The sequence below is a fragment of the Mytilus californianus genome, unplaced genomic scaffold (assembly GCF_021869535.1).
Source record: "Mytilus californianus isolate M0D057914Y unplaced genomic scaffold, xbMytCali1.0.p SCAF_6, whole genome shotgun sequence".
NCBI lineage: Eukaryota > Metazoa > Mollusca > Bivalvia > Mytilida > Mytilidae > Mytilus > Mytilus californianus.
The window spans coordinates 12,779,407-12,805,588 of record NW_026262712.1 but is presented as its reverse complement, the minus strand read 5'-3'; the positions used below and the strand labels follow the sequence as shown (position 1 = coordinate 12,805,588).

The window sequence follows — 26,182 nt, the reverse complement described above, 5'->3', positions numbered from 1 at the left end:
GTAAGATCAAGTCATATCACAAAAGGATTACTTGGACTTGATAACACAGTCACATTGCTTCCGTCTAGATTGCATCTTGAGAGTCTGTTTATAACCTCACTAACCCAGTAGATATGATCAGTGGTTGTTTCAACAGCTATTCCTGATGGATATAAACCAGTCTGGACAACTGTCTGTAATGTTCTACTCTTTGACGGATATGCAAATCTATATAAATGATTAAATGTTATTTACATTACATAGATTCACTGATTATACCGGTCTTGTATTTAATACTAAAAACTATCCACTGTCTTGTTCATGTTGCTCGCACACACTATACTGAATGTGTTACATCATGATAGTGGCATAGTGTAAAGACATACAATGATGAATCTGTGTTTTTTTAAACAATTACCTTGAGTTTGTGCCACTGGTTTGAACGATTGTTTAAACATATATTTATCAACATATAAATGTAGGCTGCACATCGTAACCGAAATAGTTTCCATACTAGTAAAATTGATAGATTATAAGCTTGTACAGCCTAATTTCCCATTGTTTTGCTTTTTCTCAAAATCCACGTATGTAAAACTTCATTTCAAACTAATATTTCAAACTTTTATTTTAAGTTGTCAAATTTCAAGGCAAAGTTTGACAGTTGATGATGTTTTAGGAAAACGTTTTATTTGAATCTGCAAGGACTAAAAACAAAATTAATTGCAAAATTCCACATTTTTTCAGAAAATTTCATGTTCTTTTTATTATTATAATTATCATTTATATTAGTAGTAGTTGTAATAGTAGTAGTAATTGTACAAAAAAAAAAATAGTAGTATTTTTTGTATTAGGCATTTGTACTTTTCTGCCGAAAGACCTCTTATTTTTGTTCTGATTATTAGGTCTTTCCACTTTTCTGTGGAAAGACCTACTGTATTTCTTCTGATTATTAGGTCTTTCCACTTTTATATGGAAAGACCAATTGTATTTGTTCTGATTATTAGTATTATTAGGTCTTTCCACTTTTCTGTGGAAAAACCTATTGTATTTGTTCTGATTATTATTATTTATTTTTTCTTCCGCCAAATTTTGTTCTCCCATAAAATTTTTGTTTCGCAATATGTCGCTAAGATATTTCTTAATATGTAGTATCTGCGATTTTTATTTTCACCAATTCTAAGCCAAACAATTTTCTTTGTAAGAGTTATCTCCCTATTCACTGTTTATCAAATGTGTGCATCTCATTCGTAACAAAAAAAGATATCGACAAGTCTTTTTCTAAATTGTTCGTTACATCCGCAGGAATTGTTATTTAATTTGGATCGAAGCGATTCGATGAAATTTTTTACGAGGTATCTACCTTTACAAAATAAATTTGCCGGTATGTATTTTAACTCATAAACTATTAACCGTATAGACATGGAATGTTTTTATTTGAGGCCCTTAGGTCCTTATTTAGAAAATGAAGTCAAGGTCAAAGGTCAAGTTCTCAATTTTGACTTTTCCTTTTTGGGCATTTTCTCCAACACTTTTAAATATATATATAAAAGCACAAGCGCAACATGTTTGTTTTAACTCCAACATGGCTTCTTATAAAGCCATATGACCTTTTACAAAAAGGTTAGGTGACATATGACCTTGAAAAATGACAACCGGAAGTGACCTTGAGAAATCGGAAGTAGCCTTTTCGCACTTTTTTTCATGCAAAAGTACTCGGAATCCATATATTTTGCAATTTTAATACATTTCATTTTCACTATAGACTAAAAGTGACTTTCGATAAACCGGAACCGGAAGATAAATATATAAGAACAAGTGCAAAATGTTTGCTTTAATGTACTGTAGATATATAACATTTGGTTTGAAACAATCTAATGACATCTTATAGGAGTTAGTGCCCCTGAAATGTCTAATTGTAAGGTTAATTGATTATTTTTTTCAACTTGGGTCATTATATAGCCATATGACCTTTAACAAAAGGTTGCATGACATATGACCTTCAAAAATGTCAACCGGAAGTGACCTTGAGAAACCGGAAGTAGCCATTTTTGCACTTTTTTCATAGAAAAGTTCTCGGAATTCATATATTTTGTCATTTAATTCCATTTTCTCATCACTGTAAACTAGAAGTGACTTTCCATGAACCGGAAGTGGCCAATTATCTCCTGATTTACAGGCAACAGTATATAAAAACTACATATTTTTGAAATCAGTGTGAAAAATGAGATCAGAAGTGACATTTACTTCACCGGAAGTAGCACATTATATCTCTTATTTCACTCAAAAGTATATAGAAATATTTTATGTATCGCATCAGTATAAAGAAACTTATGATTGGGTCTCAATTTTAACTTTGAGCAAACCGGAACTAGCTTCTTTTCAATAATTTAAAAAAAATTATGTGGAAAGACTTTCAATGAATTGGTTTTTAATTAGGTCTTTCCACTTTTATGTGGAAAGAACTATTGCATTTGTTCTGATTGTTAGGTCTTTCCACTTTTATGTGGAAAGACCTATTGTATTTGTTCTGATTATTAAGTCTTTCCACTTTTCTGTGGAAAGACCTATTGTATTTGTTCTGATTATTATTAGGTCTTTCCACTTTTCTGTGGAAAGACCTATTGTATTTGTTCTGATTATTATTATTTTTAGGTCTTTCCACTTTTTTGTGGAAAGACCTATTGCATTTGTTCTGATTATTATTATTAATTTTTTTTCCCGCCAACTTTTGACATTTTTGTTCTGCAATAGGTCGCTTAGATATTTCTTATATTGTATCGTACAGTTTATGCGCTTGTAAATGTCACACTGCTAAGACGAACAATTTTCTTTGTAAAAGTTATCTCCCTATTCACTGTTTATCACATGTGTGCATCTCCTTCGTAACAAAAAAAGATATCGACAAAATTCTTTTTCTAAATTGTTCGTTACATCCTCAGGAATTTTTGGCTAATTTGGATAGAAGCGATTCGATAACATTTTATAGGAGTTAACTAACTTTACAAAATAAATTTGTCGGTATGTTTTTTTAACTCATAAACCTTTAACTGTTTAACCCTGGAACCTTTTTATTTGAGGTCCCTATGTCCTAACTTAGAAAATGAGGTCAAGGTCAAAGGTCAAGGTCAAGTTCTCAATTTTGACTTTTGCTTATTTTTGCATTTTCTCAAATACCTTTTAAAGTATATATAAAAGAACAAGTGCAAAATGTTTACTTTATTGTAATGAAGATATGTTACATTTGGTCTGAAACAATCCAAGGGCATCTTATAGGAGTTAATGTCCCTGAAATGTTTGATTATAAAGTTCATTGATTATTACTTCAACTTGGTTCATTATAAAGCCATATGACCGTTTACCAAAGGTTGGGTGACATATGACCTTAAAAAATGACAACCGAAAGTGACCTTGAGAAAACCGGAAGTAGCCAATTGTGCACTTTTTTCGTAAAAAAGTACTCGGAATTCATATATTTTGCTTTTGGAATACATAAACTTATTACTTAAGACTCGAAATGACTTTCGATCAACCGGAAGGCCAATTATCTCCTGGTTTTAAGGCAAAAGTATATAGAAAGTATATATTTTTGAAATCAGTGTGAATGAAGCTATCATATGAGACCGGAGGAGACATTTACTATACAATAAGTAGCAAATTATATCCCTTATTTCCCTCAAAAGTATATATAAACCACTTATGTATCGCATCAGTATAAAGTAACTAGCTTCTTTTCAAATTTTCTTTCTTGTGGAAAGACCTTCAATTGATCTCTGAACAATTGGTTTTTAATTGATGTTTTTTTCCGCCAAATTTTAATATTTGTGTTACATAATATGTCGCTTAGATATTTCTCATATTGTATCGTAGTCTATGCGCTTTTAAATTTCACCCTGCTAAGACGAACAATTTTCTTTGTAAGAATTATCTCCCTATTCACTGTTTATCAAATGTGTGCATCTCCTTCGTAACAAAAAAATATATCGACAAAATTCTTGTAACAAATTGTTCGTTAAATCCTCAGGAATTTTTGGCTAATTTGGATAGAAGCGATTCGATAACATTTTATAGGAGTTAACTAACTTTACAAAATAAATTTGTCGGTATGTTTTTTTAACTCATAAACCTTTAACTGTTTAACCCTGGAACCTTTTTATTTGAGGTCCCTATGTCCTAACTTAGAAAATGAGGTCAAGGTCAAAGGTCAAGGTCAAGTTCTCAATTTTGACTTTTGCTTATTTTTGCATTTTCTCAAATACCTTTTAAAGTATATATAAAAGAACAAGTGCAAAATGTTTACTTTATTGTAATGAAGATATGTTACATTTGGTCTGAAACAATCCAATGGCATCTTATAGGAGTTAATGTCCCTGAAATGTTTGATTATAAAGTTCATTGATTATTACTTCAACTTGGTTCATTATAAAGCCATATGACCTTTTACAAAAGGTTGGGTGACATATGACCTTAAAAAATGACAACCGAAAGTGACCTTGAGAAAACCGGAAGTAGCCAATTGTGCACTTTTTTCGTAAAAAAGTACTCGGAATTCATATATTTTGCTTTTGGAATACATAAACTTATTACTTAAGACTCGAAATGACTTTCGATCAACCGGAAGGCCAATTATCTCCTGATTTTAAGGCAAAAGTATATAGAAAGTATATATTTTTGAAATCAGTGTGAATGAAGCTATCATATGAGACCGGAGGAGACATTTACTATACAATAAGTAGCAAATTATATCCCTTATTTCCCTCAAAAGTATATATAAACCACTTATGTATCGCATCAGTATAAAGTAACTAGCTTCTTTTCAAATTTTCTTTCTTGTGGAAAGACCTTCAATTGTTCTCTGAACAATTGGTTTTTAATTGATGTTTTTTTCCGCCAAATTTTAATATTTGTGTTACATAATATGTCGCTTAGATATTTCTCATATTGTATCGTAGTCTATGCGCTTTTAAATTTCACCCTGCTAAGACGAACAATTTTCTTTGTAAGAATTATCTCCCTATTCACTGTTTATCAAATGTGTGCATCTCCTTCGTAACAAAAAAATATATCGACAAAATTCTTGTAACAAATTGTTCGTTAAATCCTCAGGAATTTTTGGCTAATTTGGATCAAAACGATTCGATGAAATTTTATATAGGTTATCGACCTTTACTCAATAAATTTGTCGGTATGTTTTTTTAACTAATGAACGGTTAACCGTATAACCCTGGAATGTTTTTATTTGAGGCTCCTATGTCCTAACTTAGATAATGAGGTGAAGGTCAAAGATCAAGGTCAAGTTCTTTATTGTGACTTTTCCCTATTTTTGCATTTTCTCCAACACTTTAAAAGATATGTATAAAAGAACAAGTGCAAAACGATTGCTTTATGGTAATGAAGATATGTTACATTTGGTTTGATAACATCTAATGGCATCTTATAGGAGCTAGTGCCCCTGAAATGTTATAATAATTATAAGGTTAATTGATTATTACTTCAACTTCGTTCATTATAAAGCCATATGACCTTTAACAAAAGGTTGGGTGACATATGACCTTGAACAATGACAACTGGAAGTGACCTTGAGAAAACTGTAAGTAACCTTTTTTGCACTTTTTTCATGAAAAAGGACTCGGAATCCAAGTTTTGTAATTTATATACATTAACTTATCACTAAAGACTAGAAGTGACATTCGAAAAACCGGAAGTGGCCAATTATCTCATAGTTTACAGGCAAAAGTATTTATAAACTATATATTTTTGGAATCAGTGTGAATAAAGCTATCATATGAGACCTGAAGTGACATTTACTTCAACGGAAGTAGCTAATTATCTTCCTTATTTCACTCAAAAGTAAATGGAAACCACTTATTTATCATATCAGTATGAAGAAACTTATGATTTGATGCCAATTTTAACTTTGAGTAAACAGGAACTAGCTTCTTCTCAATAACTTTGTAAATATATGTGGAAAGACCTTCAATTGTTCCCTGAACAATTGGTTTTTAATTATTACTTTTATGTTTTTTTTCTTCCTCCAAATTTTGTTATTGCGATAAATGTTTGTTTTGCAATATGTCGCTTAGATATTTCTCATATTGTATCGTATAGTTTATAAGCTTTTAATTTTCACCCTGATAAGCCGAACAATTTTTTTATGTAAGAGTTATCTCCCTATTCACTGTTTATCATATGTTTGCATCTCCTTCGTAACAAAATAAGATATCGACAAATTTTTTGCAAATTGTTTGTTACATCTTCAGAAAATTTTTCGTAATTTGAATCGAAGCGATACAATGACATTTTATATGATTTATCTACCTTTACGAAATAAATTTTATAGTATGTGTTATTAATTCATCAACCGTTAACCGTATAACACTTGAATGTTTTTATTTGAGGCCCCTAGGTCCTAACTTACAAATTGAGTCAAGGTCAAAGGTCAAGGTCAATATCTGAATTGAGACTTTTCCTTGTTTTTGCATTTTCTCCAACAATTTAATAGATATTTATAAAAGAACAAGTGCAAAATGATTGCTTTATGGTAAAAAAGATATGTTACATTTGTTCTGATACAATCTAATGGCATCTTATAGGAGTTAGTGCCCCTGAAATGTCTAATTATAAGGTTAATTGATTATTACTTCAACTTGGTTCGTTATAAAGCCATATGACCTTTAACAAAAGGTTGGGTGACATATGACCTTGAAAAATGAAAACCGGAAGTGAGCTTTTTTTTGCACTTTTTTAATGAAAATGTACTCGGAATCCATATACTTTGTAATTTAGATACATGAACGTATCACTAAAGACTAGAAGTGACTTTCGATAAGCCGAAAGTGGCCAATTATCTTCTGGTTTACAGGCAAAAGTATATAGAAACTATATATTTTTGGAATCAGTGTGAAAGAAGCTATCATATGAGACCGGAAGTGACATTTACTTCACCGGAAGTAGCTATGTATCTTCCTTATTTCACTCAAAAGTAAATAGAAACCACTTATCGAATCAGTATAAAGAAACTTATAATTGGATGTTAATTTTAACTTTGAGTAAACAGGTAAACGGTAAGGAACTAAGCTTCTTTTCAATCACTTTGAAAATTGAAGTTGACCTTGAAAATGACAACTGGAAGTGACTTTGAGGAAACCGGAAGTAGCCTTGTTTGCACTTTTTCCATTGAAAAATACTCAAAATCCATATATTTTGTAATTTTAATACATTTACTTATCACTTAAGACTAAAAGTGACATTCAATAAACCGGAAGTGGTTAATTATCTCCTGATTTACAGGCAAAAGTATATAGAAACTGATGATTAGATGACATTTGAAAATTGATGTCGAAAAACCTTCAATTGTTCTCTGAACAATTTGTTTTTAATTATTTTTTTTCTTCTGCCAAATTTTGTTCTTGCGATAGATGTTTTTTTTCGCAATGTGTCGCTTAGATATTTTTCATAGCGCTTTTAAATTTCACCCTGCTTAGCTGAACAATTTTCTTTGTAAGAGTTATCTCCCTATTCACTGTTTATAAAATTCGTGCATCTCCTTCGTCACAAAAAAATATATCGACAAAATTCTTTTTACAAATTGTTCATGACATCCTCAGAGATTTTACGCTAATTTGGATCGAAGCGATTCGATGAAATTTTATAGGTGTTATCTACCTTTACGAAATAAATTTGTCGGTATGTTCTTTTAACTCTTAAACCGTTAACCGTATAACACTGGAACCTTATTATTTGAGGTTCCTAGGTCCTAACTTAGAAACGAGGTCAAGGTCAAAGATCAAGATCAAGTTCTAAATTTTGAATTATGCTTATTTTTGCATTTTCTCAAACACTTTAAAAGATATGTATAAAAGAACAAGTGCAAAATGTTTGCTTAACTGTAATGAAGATATGTTACATTTGTTTTGATTCAATTTAATGGCATCTTATAGGAGTTAGTGCATATGAAATGTCTTAATATAAGGTTATTTGATTATAACTTCAACTTGGTTCATTATAAGGCCATATGACCTTTAACAAAAGGTAAGGTGACATATGACCTTGAAAAACGACAACCGGAAGTGACCTTGACAAAACTGGAAGTATCTATTTTTTGCACTTTTTTCATATAAAAGTACTCGGAATCCATATATTTAGTAATATAGATACATTAACTTTTCACTCAAGACTATAACTGACTTTCGATAAACCGGAAGTGGTAAATTATTTCCTGTTCTACAAAAGTATATAGAAACTATATATTCTTGGAATCAGTGTGAAACAAGCTTTCATATGAGACAGGAAGTGACATTTCCTCCACCGGGGGTAGAATATTATTTCCCTTATTTCACTCAAATGTATAAAGAAACCAATTATTTATCCTATCAGTATAAAGAAACTTATGATTGGATGCCAATTTTAACATTGAGTAAACCAGAACTAGATTTTTTTTCAATATCTTTGAAAATTGATGTGGACAGACCTTCAATTGGTCTCTGAACAGTTGGTTTTTAATTATTAAATTTTTATTCTTCCGCCAAATTTTGTTATAGTGTAAAATTTTTCTTTCGCAATATGTCGCTAAGACATTTCATAAATAATATCATACAGTTTATGCGCTTTTTATTTTTATCCATTCTAAGCCGAACAATTTTCTTTGTAAGAGTTATCTCCCTGTTCACTATTTATCAAGTGTGCGTATCTCCTTAGTAACAAAAAAACGAAATCGACAAAATTCTTTTTCGAATTTGTTCGTTACATCCTCAAAAATGTTTGACTAATTTTTATCGAAGTGATTAGATGATATTTTATAGGAGTTATCAACCTTCATCAAATAATTTGTCGGTATGTTTTTTTTAACTCATAAACCGTTAATCGTATAACCCTAGAAATTTTATTTGAAGTCCATAGGTCCCAACTTAGAAAAAGAGGTCAAGATCAAAGGGCAAGGTCACATTCTCAATTTTGACTTTCCTTTTTTTGGCATTTTCTGCAACATTTTTAAAGATACATATTAAAGAATTAGTGCAACATATTGTAATGAATATATGTTACATTTGGTCTGAAACAATATAATGGCATCTTATAGTAGCTAGTGCCCCTGAAATGTCTAATTATAAGGATAATTGATTATTACTTCAACTTGGTTCATAATGAAGCCATATGACCTTTTACAAAAAGATAGGTGACATATGACCTTGAAAAATGACTACGGGAAGACACCTTGAGAAACCGGAAGAAGCCAAAGTATATAGAAACTAAATATTTTTTTTAAAATCAGTGTTAAAGAAGCTATCATATGAGACCGGCAGTAGCACAGTATCTCTTTTAGTTCACTTAAGAGCACATCGAAACCATTTATTCATAGTATCAGTATGAAGAAACTAGCTTCTTTTCAAAATTTCTTTGATGTGATATGTGAAGATATTTCTTATATAGAATCATACAGTTTATGCGCTTTTTATTTTCATCCATTCTCAGCCAAACAATTTTCTGTGTAAGAATTATCTCCCTATTCACTGTTTATTAAGTGTGTGCATCTCCTGCGTAATTCAAAAAGATATCGACAAAATTCTTTATCTGAATTGTTCGTTACTTCTTCAGTAATTTTTGTCTTATTTGGACTAAAGTGATTCAATGGAATTTTATAGGAGTTATCTGCCTTTATTAAATAAATTTGTCAGTATGTTTTGTTAACTCATAAACCGTTAACCGTATAACCCTAGAATACGTTTTTATATTTTTATGTGAGGCCCCTAGGTCTTAACTTATATGTTATTTTTTTTCTTCTAAACCCTTTTCTTGCGGTAAAAATTTGTTTTGCACGATGTCGCTTAGATATTTTGGATATTATATCGAACACTTATTGTGCATTAAAAACCTATCTCGTAAATGCGCAAACTTTGTATTATAAGAGTTATCTCCCCAAACACTGTTTTTTCTAGTTAGTTTATCTCATCCGTAACCAAGAAAGATAACGACAAAATTCTTTCTTTATATTTGTTTGTTGCGTCCTAAGGATTTTTGGCTGATTTGAATCGAAGCGATCCGTTGAAATTTCATATGAGTTATTTACCTATATCAAAGAAATTTGTCGTAAAGTTTTTGTAATTCGTAAACCGTAATTCAGAAAATGAGGTCAAAGTCAAAGGTCAAGGTCAGGTTCTGGATTATGTTTTTTGTATTTTCTCCGATATTTTTTACGTTATATATATATAACTAGTGCCAAATGTGTGTTACATTGTGATGAAGATATGATAAATTTGGTCTAAAACAATCCAGTGAAATTTTATATGAATTACTGCCCCTGACATGTTTTATTTTAAGGTAAATTGATTATTTCTTTATATTGATGCACGATAAAGCCATGAGATCTTTTTCAAAATGTTGTATGACATATGACCTTGAAAAATGTCAACCGGAAGTGACCTTGAATAAAGCATTGTATGTATTTGTTTTATAAAAAATTACCTAGAAACCATATATTTTTCAAATGGACATGCATAAACCTATCGTTTTAGACCGGAATTGACATTCTTAAAAACAGAAATAGCAAATTATTTCCTTATTACAGGCGTAGGTATATACAAATCCATTTTTTTTTTAAATCAGTGTGAATAAAGCTATCATTGGACATCGGAAGGGAAATATTCTTACCCAGAAGTAGCCAATATCTCCTATTTTAGAGGAATAAGTATATATCTAAACCATGTATTTGTGGAATCATTGTAAATACAGCCACCATTTGAGACCGAAAGTGATATTTTCAGAACCGGAAGTCAGCAATTATCTTATAAGAAACTTATGATTGGACGCCAAAAGTAACTTTAAGTAAACCAGGAGTAGGGTCTAATCAATTATTTAGACAATTTTGGAAAGATCTTTGATTGTTCTCTGAACAATTATTTTTTCATTTATTTTTTTTTCTTCTTCCGCCACTTTTATGTTTTGCGTTTAAATTTTGTTTCGAAAGATGTCGCTTAGATGTTGGGTACATGATATTGCACAGTTATATCACCTTTGCTCAGCCTTTACCATCAAAAATGGTCGTTTTGTTTTTGTAACTCAAAAAAATGTAATCCGTATCAATCTAGTCTTTTTATTTGAGGTCCTTCGGTCCTTACTTTAAATATTAGGTCAGCCATCAGTTTATCAATCTATCAATCAATATAATAGGTGTCATTGCCTCTGGACTGCTTTATTTTAAGATAAATTGATTATTTCTTCAGATTTGTACGTGATGAAGCCATAAGGTCGTTTGCAAAATGTAAGGTAACATATTACCTTGAAAAAATTCAACCGGTAGTGACCTTGAGTGAAGTCTATAAAAAGGACCAACCAGCAAATTTACTTTGTACCGGATCTTCTAGAATAGACGATATTATGCAGATAAGGAAAAATCGTGTATTATTTGTGAAGTTGATACGGAATATTTATCAACAAGATCTTATAATGTTCCGATGAACTTTCTTAGAAAAAAGACGACACGTTCTTTGACATTCGCCTGGTTCATCAACTTTCTGCTGAGACAATGGTGACGTGTTATTAAGTCTGAGTAGCAACTGCAAGCTCTGGAATACCGAATGAGTTGGGAAATGTATATCCCATATGCAGGCGAAGTTGGTATATTGCTATTAATGTGGGGGAAATTGATAATTTCAAAATAAAAATCGTCTCGTTTGCCATAGATTCTTGTACTGAGATGATCGTTAATGTCAAATTAAAAGTATAAGTCTAAAAATGAGACAGAGGAAGCCGTGTCTGGTGTTTCTTTAATTTCTAGTTCTTGATGATATATAAATAAAAGGCAATCACTTAAAATTTGATTGTTAATGGAAAAACATCATCAATATATATGAATGTGAAATTAAATGATCTGGGCTCTTGAATCTTTTTGTTTTTTTTTTAAGTGTCAGAAGGAGCTCCATCTTATCTGACAATAAGAAGTGGTCGGCAAGTAGAGGTACACAGTTCGTTTTCATAGGAATGCCGCCAATTTGTTGAAAAAGTCTACCAACGAATTTAACAAATATGTTGTCAATGAGAAACTCTAGCATATTGATCAGTTGCTCCTCTGTGAAGAATGTTTTACCTTTTTTGTTCAGTATGAACAAAATATGACGTTTGGAATCCAAAAGTAATAAATTTATATCGTTTGATACATCTTTATGTTGAAAAGCCTTGTGAATTATTTCTTTAAGACGAGTTTTCAATTGCACATGGCAAATGGAGGTAAACAGGGTTGACAAATCTAGAATTTTGATAAACTAATTTCAGTTCCAAGTCAGGAATATGACAGTTGTTGTCAATTCGTTTGATGTGTTTTGTCATTTGATTTTGCCATTTGATTAGCGACTTTACGATTGAATTGTCCTCGGAGTTCAGTATTTTATTTTATTTCAATTTTTCAGAGAAAGATCGAGATTTAAAATTATCCAGAAGTTCTTTAGAATTTTTTTGAATCCACAAATGGTTAATACCACTACGCGAATAAACAGCTTCACAGTTTTTCTGAAGACCTTTTTTTTTCTGCAGACAGACTCTATGTTAAAATAATGGACAATTCTTTCGTCGAACATGTAGATAAGCCGGTAATGTACCATTGTTTGTACGGAATTTTCTGAAGATAAGGTATTCAATAAAAACAAGGTAAGTCCTCCGATTTGCTGAGCTATGTTATGTCAACATTGTTGTTTAAATACACAAAATATTGCCAATCACCTCTGTGTAAACAGACTAAAACTTTAGCCCAGACATGGGTCGAACTAATTTAAATATAATTGATTAAATTAAAATAAAGATAACACCATTTTTTAGAGTCACTAATTAAATTATGTTCACATCTGATTACAATTGCCCCAATGATGCTTCAGACAAGTATTTTACAAGAAATAAAAAATACCATTTTGAAATGAATGACATAGATCTCTGGGCATGTCCTTCATTACAAAAGTCTCTGTCATTGAGGAGAGTCGCCGCACGCACTGCATGATATAAACATATGTATATTGTGTCTTGTACTTTTATTCTCCTTATGGTATATCATCTATTATGAAATTTGTTAACTGCATGTAAACTAAGGATGTATGCCATCAACCCTAATTCAAGCTATTAAAGATATCAAACTTACAAATTCGTTCACAAATCACACGTGGAATAAACAAACGCTTTCCGCTTTCCGAATGAATTAGTTAACTACCCTTTTGATATCTTTTTGATAAGACCTGTTTTGTGTATTACAATTTTCATTCGGCATTGGTCTTCTGTTTGGCCTATTTTTAACTTGTATTGAAGTTAAACACGCTTGAATTAGAGTTTCAATTATGCAGTCAATTATTAATTCATTCAAAAAGTTTTTGTATATTTCACACGTGCCTTGTGAACGAATGTTTAAGCTTTACATCTTTGATAACTTATAACTATTTAAGTTGACACACAGAAGAATCTAAATGTGACAACCAACTGCATCCACTCTTCAAATTTTCTTGGCTTATAATCGTCTTGTTCTTCTACGAATGAAGGCAATAATAGTATACCACTGTTCAATAATCATAAATCGATTAAGCGAAAACAGATCCGGGTCACAAGCCAAAGCCGTAGGACACACATAAACTATAACAGCAGAAACACTAAACTGCATCAAAAATAAACCGCCAACATGCATAGAAACGGACTATTTGATGACAACTGCAATATTCCTGACTTAGTACAGAACATTTAAAAAAAGATGAAGAGTTGAACCTGGTTTTATGACTAGTCAAACCTATTGCTTATCGTGCAATGTTAAAAATTCCGCTTAAACGGCAACAATACGTGACACGAATACAGTACAAATAAACACATGAAAACTCAGGACAGAGAAATATATAAATGAATAATATAGTAGTACATTTCAACATGTAAACCACAGAATAACAACGGACAATTATCATGAATTTACGACACTACCCCCTGATATCACACACGAATTAACAACGCCACAAAAGTGACGTATTTTTATGACGTTTATGACGTTTATATTGTCACAGGTACATTTCGAAAAATAGAGCAAATTAGTTTTATTGTAGACACGTGCAAGAATATAAAATTGGTATTGAGTTTGTAATAGTGGGATTTTATGTAAATAAAATCATTTTCTAAACATAAACATAGCATAGTGACTTACTATTATACTACTATAGCTAAAGCCATTGTCATTGGAAGTGAACATAACGCATACTCAACTTAGCATGTTGCAATTTAGAGTTAGCATTTTGATGACTCAATCCATCATCACGCTGTCTTAACATATTTAGCTTTAGCATAACGTTTCGTAATATATGACAGTTGAGGCTTTCTAAACCGACAATCTGCCAGGGACTTTTCGTAATATATGCATAAGTGAAGAATGAGGAATAATTATGAAACGTTGGAGAGAATACATTTGATAATGTTGAACGAAGACAGGATTGAAAGTGCTCTAATAAAGATAGCAAACATTTGTAATTTGTATAATGTGTGGTGTCTGGGTTAGAACATTTAACCGAATTAATAATATATGTTCAGGTATCTTTAACCGCAGTTTTCGATTTTGTTGATTAATTACACGTATTCACTGCCCTAAACGAGTGATATTTACATACAAAACACATATGGTTCTTTTTAACACAAGTATGTTTTGCCCATCAGATAAAAAGCTTTCAGACTTAGATTGTTTTAATTGTCGAGGACACCCAGTAATACATGTCTATACATGAATGAATACCTGTAATTTTCGGTCTTAAATTTAGTATTAATAAAGTTTAAATCATCTGTCTGGTCTTGTTAGCGCTGTTACGCGAACATTTCTTCCAAAAGTTTTTTTTTTTATGAAAATCATATTTGTATAAGTAATGTCTTGGACAAATTAGAAAGTCAGTGCCAAGCAACTATTGTCAAGGAACTACCCCACTTGAAAATATAGTTACATGGAGAGGTTCATCGTAAGTGCTTTCAAGTTTGCATCAGGACTATGATGAAACTTATACTGAAGATTTATTACTGATGTCTAAGACGACTTTCTTACATCAGCACTAATTAAATATGTGTACAGGAACTGTTTCTCAGAAATGAAAACTCTGAAGAAAATTGCATTGTAAGTGTTCTTAAATGTACATTTTGGAAAGCCTATTGTGTGGCCTCATTGATACATTGTATACCATAGGAGACACAACTGGGCTGCTTTGCAGAATGAATTGATTGGTTCCTTTTTAGTGTTTATCTCTCAACTTTTAGAATGTACAACAACAGCAAACATTAACATTGTCCCTGTTGAATAGCTTCAATTCATCATGTAAACACAGTCTTTATCTAGATAATAACTATTTTTATTTCTTTCCAAAAAATGAACGTCATGCTATTGTGAATTGAGTATAAATCTGTCGAATATCAGTAATTTATATCAGTATTGAAACTCTTATGTAAACAAAATTATATACACTTTTCTTTAAAGCAAAATAACAACCGTAAACGCTGTTTCATGATTTCGGAGAAAAGCTCTTGTAATAAATCTCGATTATCTTTCAAGTGGCCTTGCAATTACTCGATTTTATTCAACAGCCCGATGGCACCAGCAATAACATGTTAATAATATGCAATCAATCGTAAATTCAGACAATATTACGTATATTGGTTGAATGTTTAGGCGTTACTGTGAATACTTAATGCCTATGTCGCGTTCACATCTGCATTTCTGAACGTGAACAATGTGAACGTCCTTAATAAAGGTGAGTTTGGAAATGTTATTAACAAAAAAAAGTTTTAACTGAAGTTAATTGACTATCTTATTCAATAAAAGTTTAAGTATGTCAAGACAAAGATCTTAAAAAGATGAATGAAAGAAGGTGTAGGCACTAAACAAACCCATAAGGATTTGCAGAGTTAAATACTTATTAAAATAAAACGTGCTTCTTTTGTCTTGTAAACAACACCGTGATAAATCGATATATCTATACTTAGCGCAGAATCAAAGATGTGCATATTGGTGGCTGCTACTATTTACCTCCCTAGTAAATCATCATGTATCGCATCATATGTGCAAACACTATGTCGATTTTGCTGTGTTCAAATTGAAATTTAGAAAAACACAGAACTGTTTTTTTCCTATTATAATGCATACAAAAATAGATTAATGCACCAGAGCTTAAAATATGTATAAAAACAAAATAAAATGAAATTCTGCGAAATATAATGTAAAATCAAGGCACATTGATTGCATACTAATGAAAACTCTTTAAGGGGCACTAGCTACGAGATTCATACAAAAATCTTAAGTACGATTTGTTATTGTTCAATCAATAATAAAAGTGAACTGGTGAAATAATAATTCGCTTTTAGCAGCTAATGTGGTTCAGTTTTGTTTAATTAAGCCAAGAAACATTGATGCTGAATAATTCACTTGCAAGTGAACAATTCGACCTCATTGAATCCGTATTAATATGAACATCCATTTAACCCTTAGCATGAATTGTTGCGTGACTGGTTATTTAAAGGAATTTTCATTAATATATATGTAACACTCCCAAACGTGTCCGATTCCCCCAAACGTGTCTATTCTCCCCAAACGTGTCTGTAATATTCATTATTCCCAAAACGTGTACGATATTTGTTATTCGCCGAAACGTGTCCACTATTTAACGTCAAAAAGTCTCACGTCTTTTAGCGCTAATACATGTATTTACGCTATTTTACTCTATTTATGTAAGCATTGATTCTCTGTGACGAATACGAATACGAATACTTTATTTCTCATAAAACTACAATTACATAGTTATAGAGAACATACATAAATATAACTCTAAAGTACAATTATTACAAGCATGTGTGAACAATACAATGAAATAAACTTGGAGGACTGACTTTCACATTTATAACTTTGATAAATTTACATAGTTTTTCTAATATTACAATATTAGATGAATTAACCAGTTGATCAAATTTATAGATATTAGGGTTTGACCAACAGTATGTAGGTAAACATTTCTTTCTTTCAAACTTAAAAGAGCCACAATTCATAATATAATGGTACTCGTCACCAATGTCGTTTGAGTCACAGAGACGGCATATTCTGTCTTCTCTCGGTAAACCCTGCCACCTTCCAGACTCAATCGGCAAGTTTTGACTACCACATCTTTATTTGAATACTGTATAAATGAATTTGTAAGGTAAAACAGAAAAATATTTTTCAAATTGGAAGTTATTTTTAAAAATACGATACAATAAAGTTTTAGGTGATTCTGCAACAAATGCAAAGTATTCTTGTTGAAACTGGTCTTTGAGTTTTTGCTCAATACATTTTGACACCCATTTATCAGCAAACTGTGCATGTCCTAAATGAAATCGATAACGTTAACGGCAATTTTATGATGGGAACACAGGTGATGAAGTTGTCATTTACTAGAATTAGTTAGTTAAATGCCGGTTTTTAATGATTATCATAATTGCAAATTTAATCTCTAAATATGAATTAACTTTTGACTAAAATTGCTTATTGTCCAGTTGCAAGTATTTCATACTCATTTAGAGCGAACATACAAATAGCTCTAGAGTTGAATTAATCGTGTACTATATAAAGTATAAAGTATTTTGTATTTATAAACGCCGATGATGCCTTTTATATTAATCTGAATATTGCACGGCGAGCTTTATCAGAATTGACTTCCCTTTTGTCAACAGTTCTAATACTTTAAAAGCTCTTCAAATCACAAACGGGTTATCAGGTTTTTTTTAATTTTAGGTTTCCAGCATCACTAAAGTCACACGATCAAGAGTCATAACGTCCAGTGCCAAATATTTCATGCATTATTTGAACGACGTCATCTTGACCATTCATATTCTGTAGATAGGTTCTACAAATTAATCTGTTATCATACCGGGAATTTAGGATTGGGCCTACATTTTTACAGCTATTCAGGAATCTGGAAATAACATTAGTTGGGATTTTCATGTAAAAAACAAATAAGAGCGAGTAAAGACCAATTTTTTTATGACATCAATAAGAAACTACTTCAATCTCCGTTATGTAATACGATGCCGTTTTAAATAAAATGTGTGGAAATATAAAAAAAAAAAATGTTGCATTAAAAAATACAACTTATGGCACCATGAAAGAGTGAAGTGCTATACAAAGATTTTAATGCGCAGAGAAAGAGACATTTTCCCTACACGAGGTATCTGATTTAATTGCAGCAACATTGTCGTTATTAAATAAAAATATGAATTTTTCGCTATTTGATATTTATAAGTTAAAATGTTTAGCTTAATGTATCATGGTTTGTCTATAATGGGTATTTAAAAGGACATGAAGTTCATCTTCAATAGTATAGCTCCACAACATGTCCTCTCGTGGACTTCTTTTCTTTCATTCCTTCCAGTGGAGCTATATTGGACCATTGTTACACAAATGGATGTTTAGTCTCATCTTAGTACTGTTAAACAGAAGGAGCAATCTTATTCTGTACCAATTTTGTGTATATGTGCTTGCGGTACAGAAAGATCTGACCATTCATGTCAATAGTATTTTTTTTTATATTTGACCATTCATGTCGGGATATTCATATCTTTGTTAGAAATATCTGACCATTCATGTCAACGATATTTTCTGATTTCTGACCATTCATGTCATTAATATTGTTTTCATTTTTTTCTTTGTATAAGGTGAAACATGGCTTTAAATGAGCCCTTTGACTAAATAGTTTTGAATTTTGTTTAGTATCAATCAATGTGCTTTGTTTACTGTTTGGCCGTTGTTTTTTTTTTTTTTTTTTTTTGTTGGAGCTGAACATTGATTGAATTACCTTTAACGTCTATTATTGTTTTTTCATATGAAATTGTAATAATTTGCCAAAATAAATGTTTAATTAAATTCGCTTTAATCTTTTCTTTGAATTTATTTAGTATTACTTTGCATCCAGTTATCTAATGGTTTAAATATCTGACACGTTCTTTAACTTAGATTCTCGAGGATGGGTCATATTTACTTCTACAATGCTTATTGTTTACATACCGAACGATATCTTTTCTACTATGTCTTGGAAAATAGATGAATCTGTGTTTGAAATCATATTCCATCGCATACACGTGACTTCTTTGCTCTACCAGTACAGTAACATTGCGTGTACCAATATCAAATTCCATAATTGACGTGGGGTTTGAATACAAGTGCCTTGATAAGCTGAAACAAAAAACTGAAACGATGAGAACTCAATTTTTTCATTAAAATCAATAACACAAAACACTAAATGGTGTTTAACCATGACAATATCCGGCATTTGTATATACTCGCGATCACTTTATATTATTTAAATAGTTAAAAATCTTAATATTTACGACCGACTAATATGCATGCATTTAAACAGTATTTTTCTAGAAGATATGGTCTGTAACCCTCTATTTTTATTTGATATTTTGAAAATATTTTTCAAAGCAAATATGTCACTGAAAATTAACCTATTACATCGTTTAATGTTTCTACAATAAGGGAAAACATTTCCGCTTTATAACCCATATACTATTATTCAATATTTTTAAACGAAATAACAAGGTCCATGACCACCCCATATCAATATTGAAATTTGAAAGTACATTGACCCATACGTTTTTTGCAGAATTTAGGAAAACTCTATTGTATATCATTTAGACAGCCCAGCTACCTTACAGTTGGGATTCAAACAATATATTTATGTTCAGATACGTATTACTGATTCACTAATACAACACTATGGCAGTTGTTATAATCATAAGGATAACGTTTCTTCGATTAGAAGTAGTTTTATCTTAAGTTGACTTGTAGAATTATTGAATAGCCACTCCAAATAAATAGGGATATATGGAGAACTATTGGCATCATTGAAACACATTTTACAAAAACAAAGTATTTATGAAAAGTAATTATATCATTGAATGTTAACCTATTATATCGTTTAATGTTTCCACATGAAGGAAAAATTCACTTTTCCCCCTAGTAACCCATATGCTATAATTCAGTATTTCTAAACAAAAGAAGCAGTGCTAAGTATATATACACAAATCTAATATATAAAGGAAGATGTGGTATGATTGCCAATGAGTCAATTCTCCACAAGAGACCAACTGACATAGAAATTAACAACATTAGGTCACCGTACGGCTTTCAACAGCTATTGTTTGGTTTACTTTTAAAAACTGTGACTTTGATGGAGAGTTGTCCCTTTGGCGCTCATACCACTTCTTCTTATATATATGGCATTTGTTTCAGCGCTCATGCCGTTCTATTAATAGATATAAGAAGATGTGGTATGAGTGCCAATGAGACAACTCTCTTTTTTATGCAAAAAATGTCAATTACGTGTATTCATGTACGATGCACGTTAACAGTAATATCACAAAAATACTGAACTATAATTTCTAAACGGAAAGTTCCTTATCAAATGGCAAAATCAAAATCTCAAACCATCAAATGAACGGATAACAACTGTCATATTCCTGACTTGGTATAGGCATTTTCTTATGTAGAAAATGGTGCATTAAACCTGGTTTTATAGCTATCTAAAACCTTTCACTTGTAAAACAAACGCATAAAACTACATTATATTGACAACGATGGGTGACCAAAACAAACAGACACATTAGGTATGCATGTAACATATAGGGGTACAGCAGTCAACATTGTGTTATCATCTTAATCACTACCAAAACATACATTTACCATGGCAAAATAACACAATGACGCGATGCTTTTGTTTCAAAGCCAAGTCATAGGTAACAAAGAAAGAAAAAAAGGCATACAAAGAACACCAGCAAATATGAAAGACAAGAATACAAACATTATCATAGAAAAATGACGGGATGTATAAGTACAGTACTAACATGACCAAGTCATTGTAACAAAGAAACACCAATAGGCACATAGATAAAGCATAATGACAAAAATAAAAGAAAAGAATAAAAAAATTATCATATAACAATAAGTCATAAAGTATAATGAATTGAAACTGTTTGTTTTTAAATGGGTTACCTTGCTATCAATAGAGTTCCGATTTTTAAGGGACAAATATAACATATTTGTTTTATAATTCATGCACTCTTTATAAACAGGTATGTGTATACTGCGAAACAAAAACATTTAACTATTTGTTATAATACAACTTAATGTGGAGCAGACCAGCCTAGAGTTAACGGTAAAACAGGTTTGGTACAATTGTTGTTATTCAAAACGAAGTAAACTCTTACACGACTGGTTTTGAAATTAAATTCAGTAGCCAAAAGTAAAACATAGAACTCTGAGGAAAATTCAAAACGAAAAGTCCCTAATGAAATGGCAAAATCAAACATTCAGACATATCAAACGAAAGGATAACAACTATCATATTCCTGGCTTGGTACAGACATGTTCGTATGTAGAAAGAGGTGGGTTAAACATGGTTAAGCTAGCTGAACCTCTTACTGGTATGACAGTCGCATTAAATTCCATTAAATTGACAATGATGTGCGAACAAAACAAACACACGAAATAGGTAAAAATGTCAAAAATAGGGATAAAACAGTCAACATTGTGTTATAATCCTGATCAATATAAAAACAAAACACATGTCAACAAAGAAACACAAAAAGGCATATATACAGAGCACATTAGCAGAAATGACAAATACAAAGTTTTATAAGAACTCAATGACAGGATGTATAAATACCGAGCCACGTGAATGAATATTACTAACAATAAACTAAACAGTCACAAAGACAAATAAAATAATATTATAACACGTTATTAAGATGATAAAAAACGTCAGTGTCTAGAATCTATACTTCAAGACCGTCGTGTATTAGTTGTGAAGTTGATACGGAATATTTATCAACTAGGTCTTGGTATATTCCGATGAACTTTTTACGAAAAAGGACGAGAGTTCTTTGACATACCCCTGTCTCAGCAACATTGGGCTTGGACTCTGGTGACGTTCTTCAAAGTCTTAGTAGCAGTTGCAAGCTCTTGAATACTGAATTAGTTAGAACATGTATATCCTATATGCAAGGGAAGTTGGTATATTGGTACTAACTTCGGGGAAATTGACAATTTCAAAATTAAAATCGTTTCGTTTGTCAAAGATTCTGGTTCTGAGATGACCGCGTATGTCATGTTCGAGGTATCAGTCTGAAAATAAGACAGAAGAAGCTGTGTATGTTGTTTCTAGCTCTGGAGGATATATTAAGCTAACCCCTTCAGAAAAATTGTCATTGGAAAGAATAGCATCAATATATTTGAATGTGAAATTAAATGATATGGCTTCTTTGATCTTTTTGTTTTTGACAAATGTCTGAACTCCGACCCATGTGAACAAAATAACAGGTTGGCAAGGGGAGGCGCACAGTTCAACAGTTCAACTATTTTGCCATTAAGATACTCCAGCATACTGATCATGTGTTACTCTTTGTAGCATGTTTAACCTTTTTTTTCAATATTTACAAAAAATATTGTATTTTTTCCAAAATTAATTCATTTACAGCGTGTGCTACCAATGTTATGTTAAAAAGCATTGATTTTTAATTTCATATGATAAATGGTGGTAATTAGGGTTAAAAAATTAAATGTTTTGATAGAACTAATTTCAGAGAAAGATCGAGATTTAAAAGTACCCAGAGTTTGTTTTATATTCCACAAATGGTTAATACCACTACGCAAGTTAACATTTCCATAGCATTTCTGAGCACCATCTTTCACTGCGGACATAATTTTTGTCTATCTAACGAATAATTCTTTTGTCGAACCTCAAATTGTTCATAAAACAATTATTCTATATGTGTGTGTAGAGATAGTGACCACATTTGGTGAACTGGTGCAAAATATATTCATCTGATAATATAATAAACTCGTATTATGTACTAGTAGTAAAACATTGTACGCAAAATGCGCGTTTCGTGTACTTTACACTCATTAGTGACGTTCGAATAGATAGCTAAAATACAAAATTAAGAACGAAGTTTGCGAGCATTGAGCACCTAGCATTTCGAAAGGTTTTGTCAAATAAAGATAAGGTGGTTCATTTATAATGTAGACAATCCTAGTATAGCATGTTTATCTATTGTCATAAAAATTCATAATATCCAATAAAATTAGTAGATTTAGCTAACAAAGTCCTTATATTTAAATAAACTTTCAATCATTTTTAGTGGAAAAAATGTGTTAACGTTAATTGAGCTATCAATAAATATTGTTTGGTAGCCCCTCTTTGTGATTAATGTAAGATAATTTTGGTTAGTTTTCCCAACAATCTATCATTATGGGGAGATAATATAATTATGTTTTCATTTATAGTCTTTTTCAAAATAGTTAAAAATTCAATTATAATTTTTCACTTAAGCAGTTTGCATACGTTTGAAGTTCAGGATTAAAGTGGTTGATATAGTGTTCTGTTTTTGTGTTGGTGCGTATGTGTGTGTGTTGGGGGGGGGGGGGGGGGGGGGGGGGGGGGGGTTACACTTCTTTCGTGTATTTGTCTTTATGGATTGAGTAATGTAGATAATTGTCTGCCTCCTTTGAGTTCTGATATAATTGTATACACCATATGAAAGCAACAAATGCTTTTACAAGAAGCAGGATCAATGCTGTTGGAGATTATTTGATGCATACCACAACTTGAAACAGTGTATTATTGACGGCCGAATGAAACATGTGTTATTAACCTGCATATTGTACCTCAAATTTAAAGTACATATACAACTTTTTTTTTAATTATTACCAGAACACGGCTTTTTAGGAGAACAATTTAACGATTACTTGACACTTGGACGAATAAACTATATATGTAATTTCAGAATAATTTGCCTCATTACACTAAGGAAGTTAATGACGATGAGGGTAGATCTGAACGACCTTGCACACCCATGACGGTCTTGCACGGTCGGTATATTTTGAAGTATCAACATAATACTTATAAGATAATAAAATAATTCTTTATGTTGGTATATATAAATTGTAATTATTTCAAAACAAATCAGGAAAATTATAGATATACATAAATGTCTTTAATAAACCAATAAAAAATAATAAGATCTAGTACATTTATAGATTTTGCAACGATTTTTAAAAGATTCAATAAAATAACTTTATTTAAAGATGAAATTATGACTCTGTTTAAGGTAGGTAATCAACGCATTGAATTTTTGGAATAGAACATAGTACAAAGGAATGTAACTCTTGCATACCTATATGACACACCAAAAGAATTAATTATTACAAAATTCCTGCTCCACCTTCAATGATTGATTGATTGATTGTTGGTTGCTTAACGTCCAGTGGCAAATATTTCATGCATATTCAGGACGAGAACAAGTTCACAATAAATACAATAGGTAGGTTCTGTAATAGATTAAGGGATTAATGTCGGAGAAATTTAGACTACCACGGGAAACGAGGGTATATTGGATAGGAACAAAAATTTAGCCTTGCAACAGGTCACCTACGGACCCCTCAAAGAGTTGTTGCAAGGGTTCTTAACGTGCAAAGAACGTGGCACTCTCTTTACACGAGGCATCGGATTTAACGTCCCCATTCTGACCGGACGTGGCTGCAAATTTGTACATCCCGCACAGCCAAAACGGACGCCCCACTTTAGCACGGGTTTTACTGCCGGTCGGAGGAAGACCAATGGTGACCATACTTCTATTCCCCAGTCACCCTTGGGGGTCACCTTCAATGACGACTATGAATTATCAATAGAACCAACAGTTGTAGGTCTATGGGATAACGATAGCTAATGAATGCTAACCCACAGTGAAATAGATTTGTTAATTAATTAATTCATTAAACCTACTCGAAAAATGCACACACTACTTAATTTCCAAAGCTCTGAAAAAACGTGTTTACACATTGATATTATATGGTTGTTAAACATTATAAACCTCTAAAAGTATAAGACATAATACATTTGGTATGCTTGCATCAACTTACCCAAATAAATATTTAGTTGAAGTTTTAACAGTTGACAATGTTTACATTTTTATCCATTTTTGATTTCTCGTATATATCACAAATTCTTGTTAAGATTTGACTTAATACCAATATCCCGATGTCGTCAGGTAAATATGCTACATGATTGTATTTCGAGAAAAAAGTTGTTTTAAACAGTAAATGCACATTTATAAGTATGACCATGATACTGTATGTCACCACTTAAGTTCAGACTACTGGACTGGTGATACCTTTAGCAGTGGCATTGACCCGGTGGTTGTAAATTGACTTATAACAACACAGTTGCACAGAATGTATTGGTAATAGACATTCTAATAGGTTAGAGACAACTATTTCGTACATAATGTTACCGCTTCGCATTTTTGCTTTCGTATCTAAATGCATGTACAACATTATGATGGTCGCCAGTGTTTGAGGGTTTTTTTAAGAACACAATCGCTTGATGTTGTGATTATAGAAGACGAAAGAAAAAACTGTATGTGAAACAAAATGAATCATCTTTCGTTTTATAATTATAATACTATCGTTGCACATGCTGTGAACGTTCATTCGTTAAATGGTAAATGCAACATGTTAACAGCACAACATGCTTTTAATTAGTCGATTTCGTTTATGAATGGAATAAAACACGATATAAACGCAGCCAAAAGGAACGAAACATGCAAACGGACTGAATGAAAAACGTAACAAAAACGGAAACACACATTGGGAATGTTGCGTGGTTCAGCAGCCGTATAATTGTGTTAAGTTTAAAGACAAATTAAGTTTAAAGACAAATTAAAACAAATCTTCTTATATCTATATAACGCATAATAAACTAGATCAAAACAACCGATACAAACTAATGACGCAGTTTTGCATCGTGTATTTGAATGCTGAGCTACTTTATAAATATTTAAATAATTGATTGTGTTCCTGCGTTGATTCTTTATTTGTATGTCATTATCGTTGTCGTCAAATTTAGATATATATTAGACCTTTTTGGTAAATTCAATAAAATGTCGAGTTCTATTACGTAATATTAAAATTTATAACTATTGATAACGATCAACTATAAACCATCGTTTATTCTACAATTATGTGTGTTTAAATTTCTATATATTTAGCTTGCGAAAATATTACAGTATAATAGAATACTCACACGATGCCAGTAGTATGCAATGCAGTAAAACACACAAACAAAACACAACTTCTACTTCCATTTCAATCAGAATTAGGTTTGTTTCAACCTTTATTCGACTGAATTTTTAAACGTGAATC

The 26,182-nt window shown here is 31.4% G+C and overlaps 1 long non-coding RNA gene across 1 annotated transcript; it reads right to left on the bottom strand.

Moving 5' to 3' along the window:
* Window positions 1–26,182, bottom strand: LOC127705089 (uncharacterized). The gene is made up of 3 exons (XR_007983643.1): window positions 26,064–26,182; window positions 18,986–19,153; window positions 1–207 (listed from the first exon to the last, which is right to left on the bottom strand). It is a non-coding gene; the product is annotated as an uncharacterized LOC127705089 (long non-coding RNA).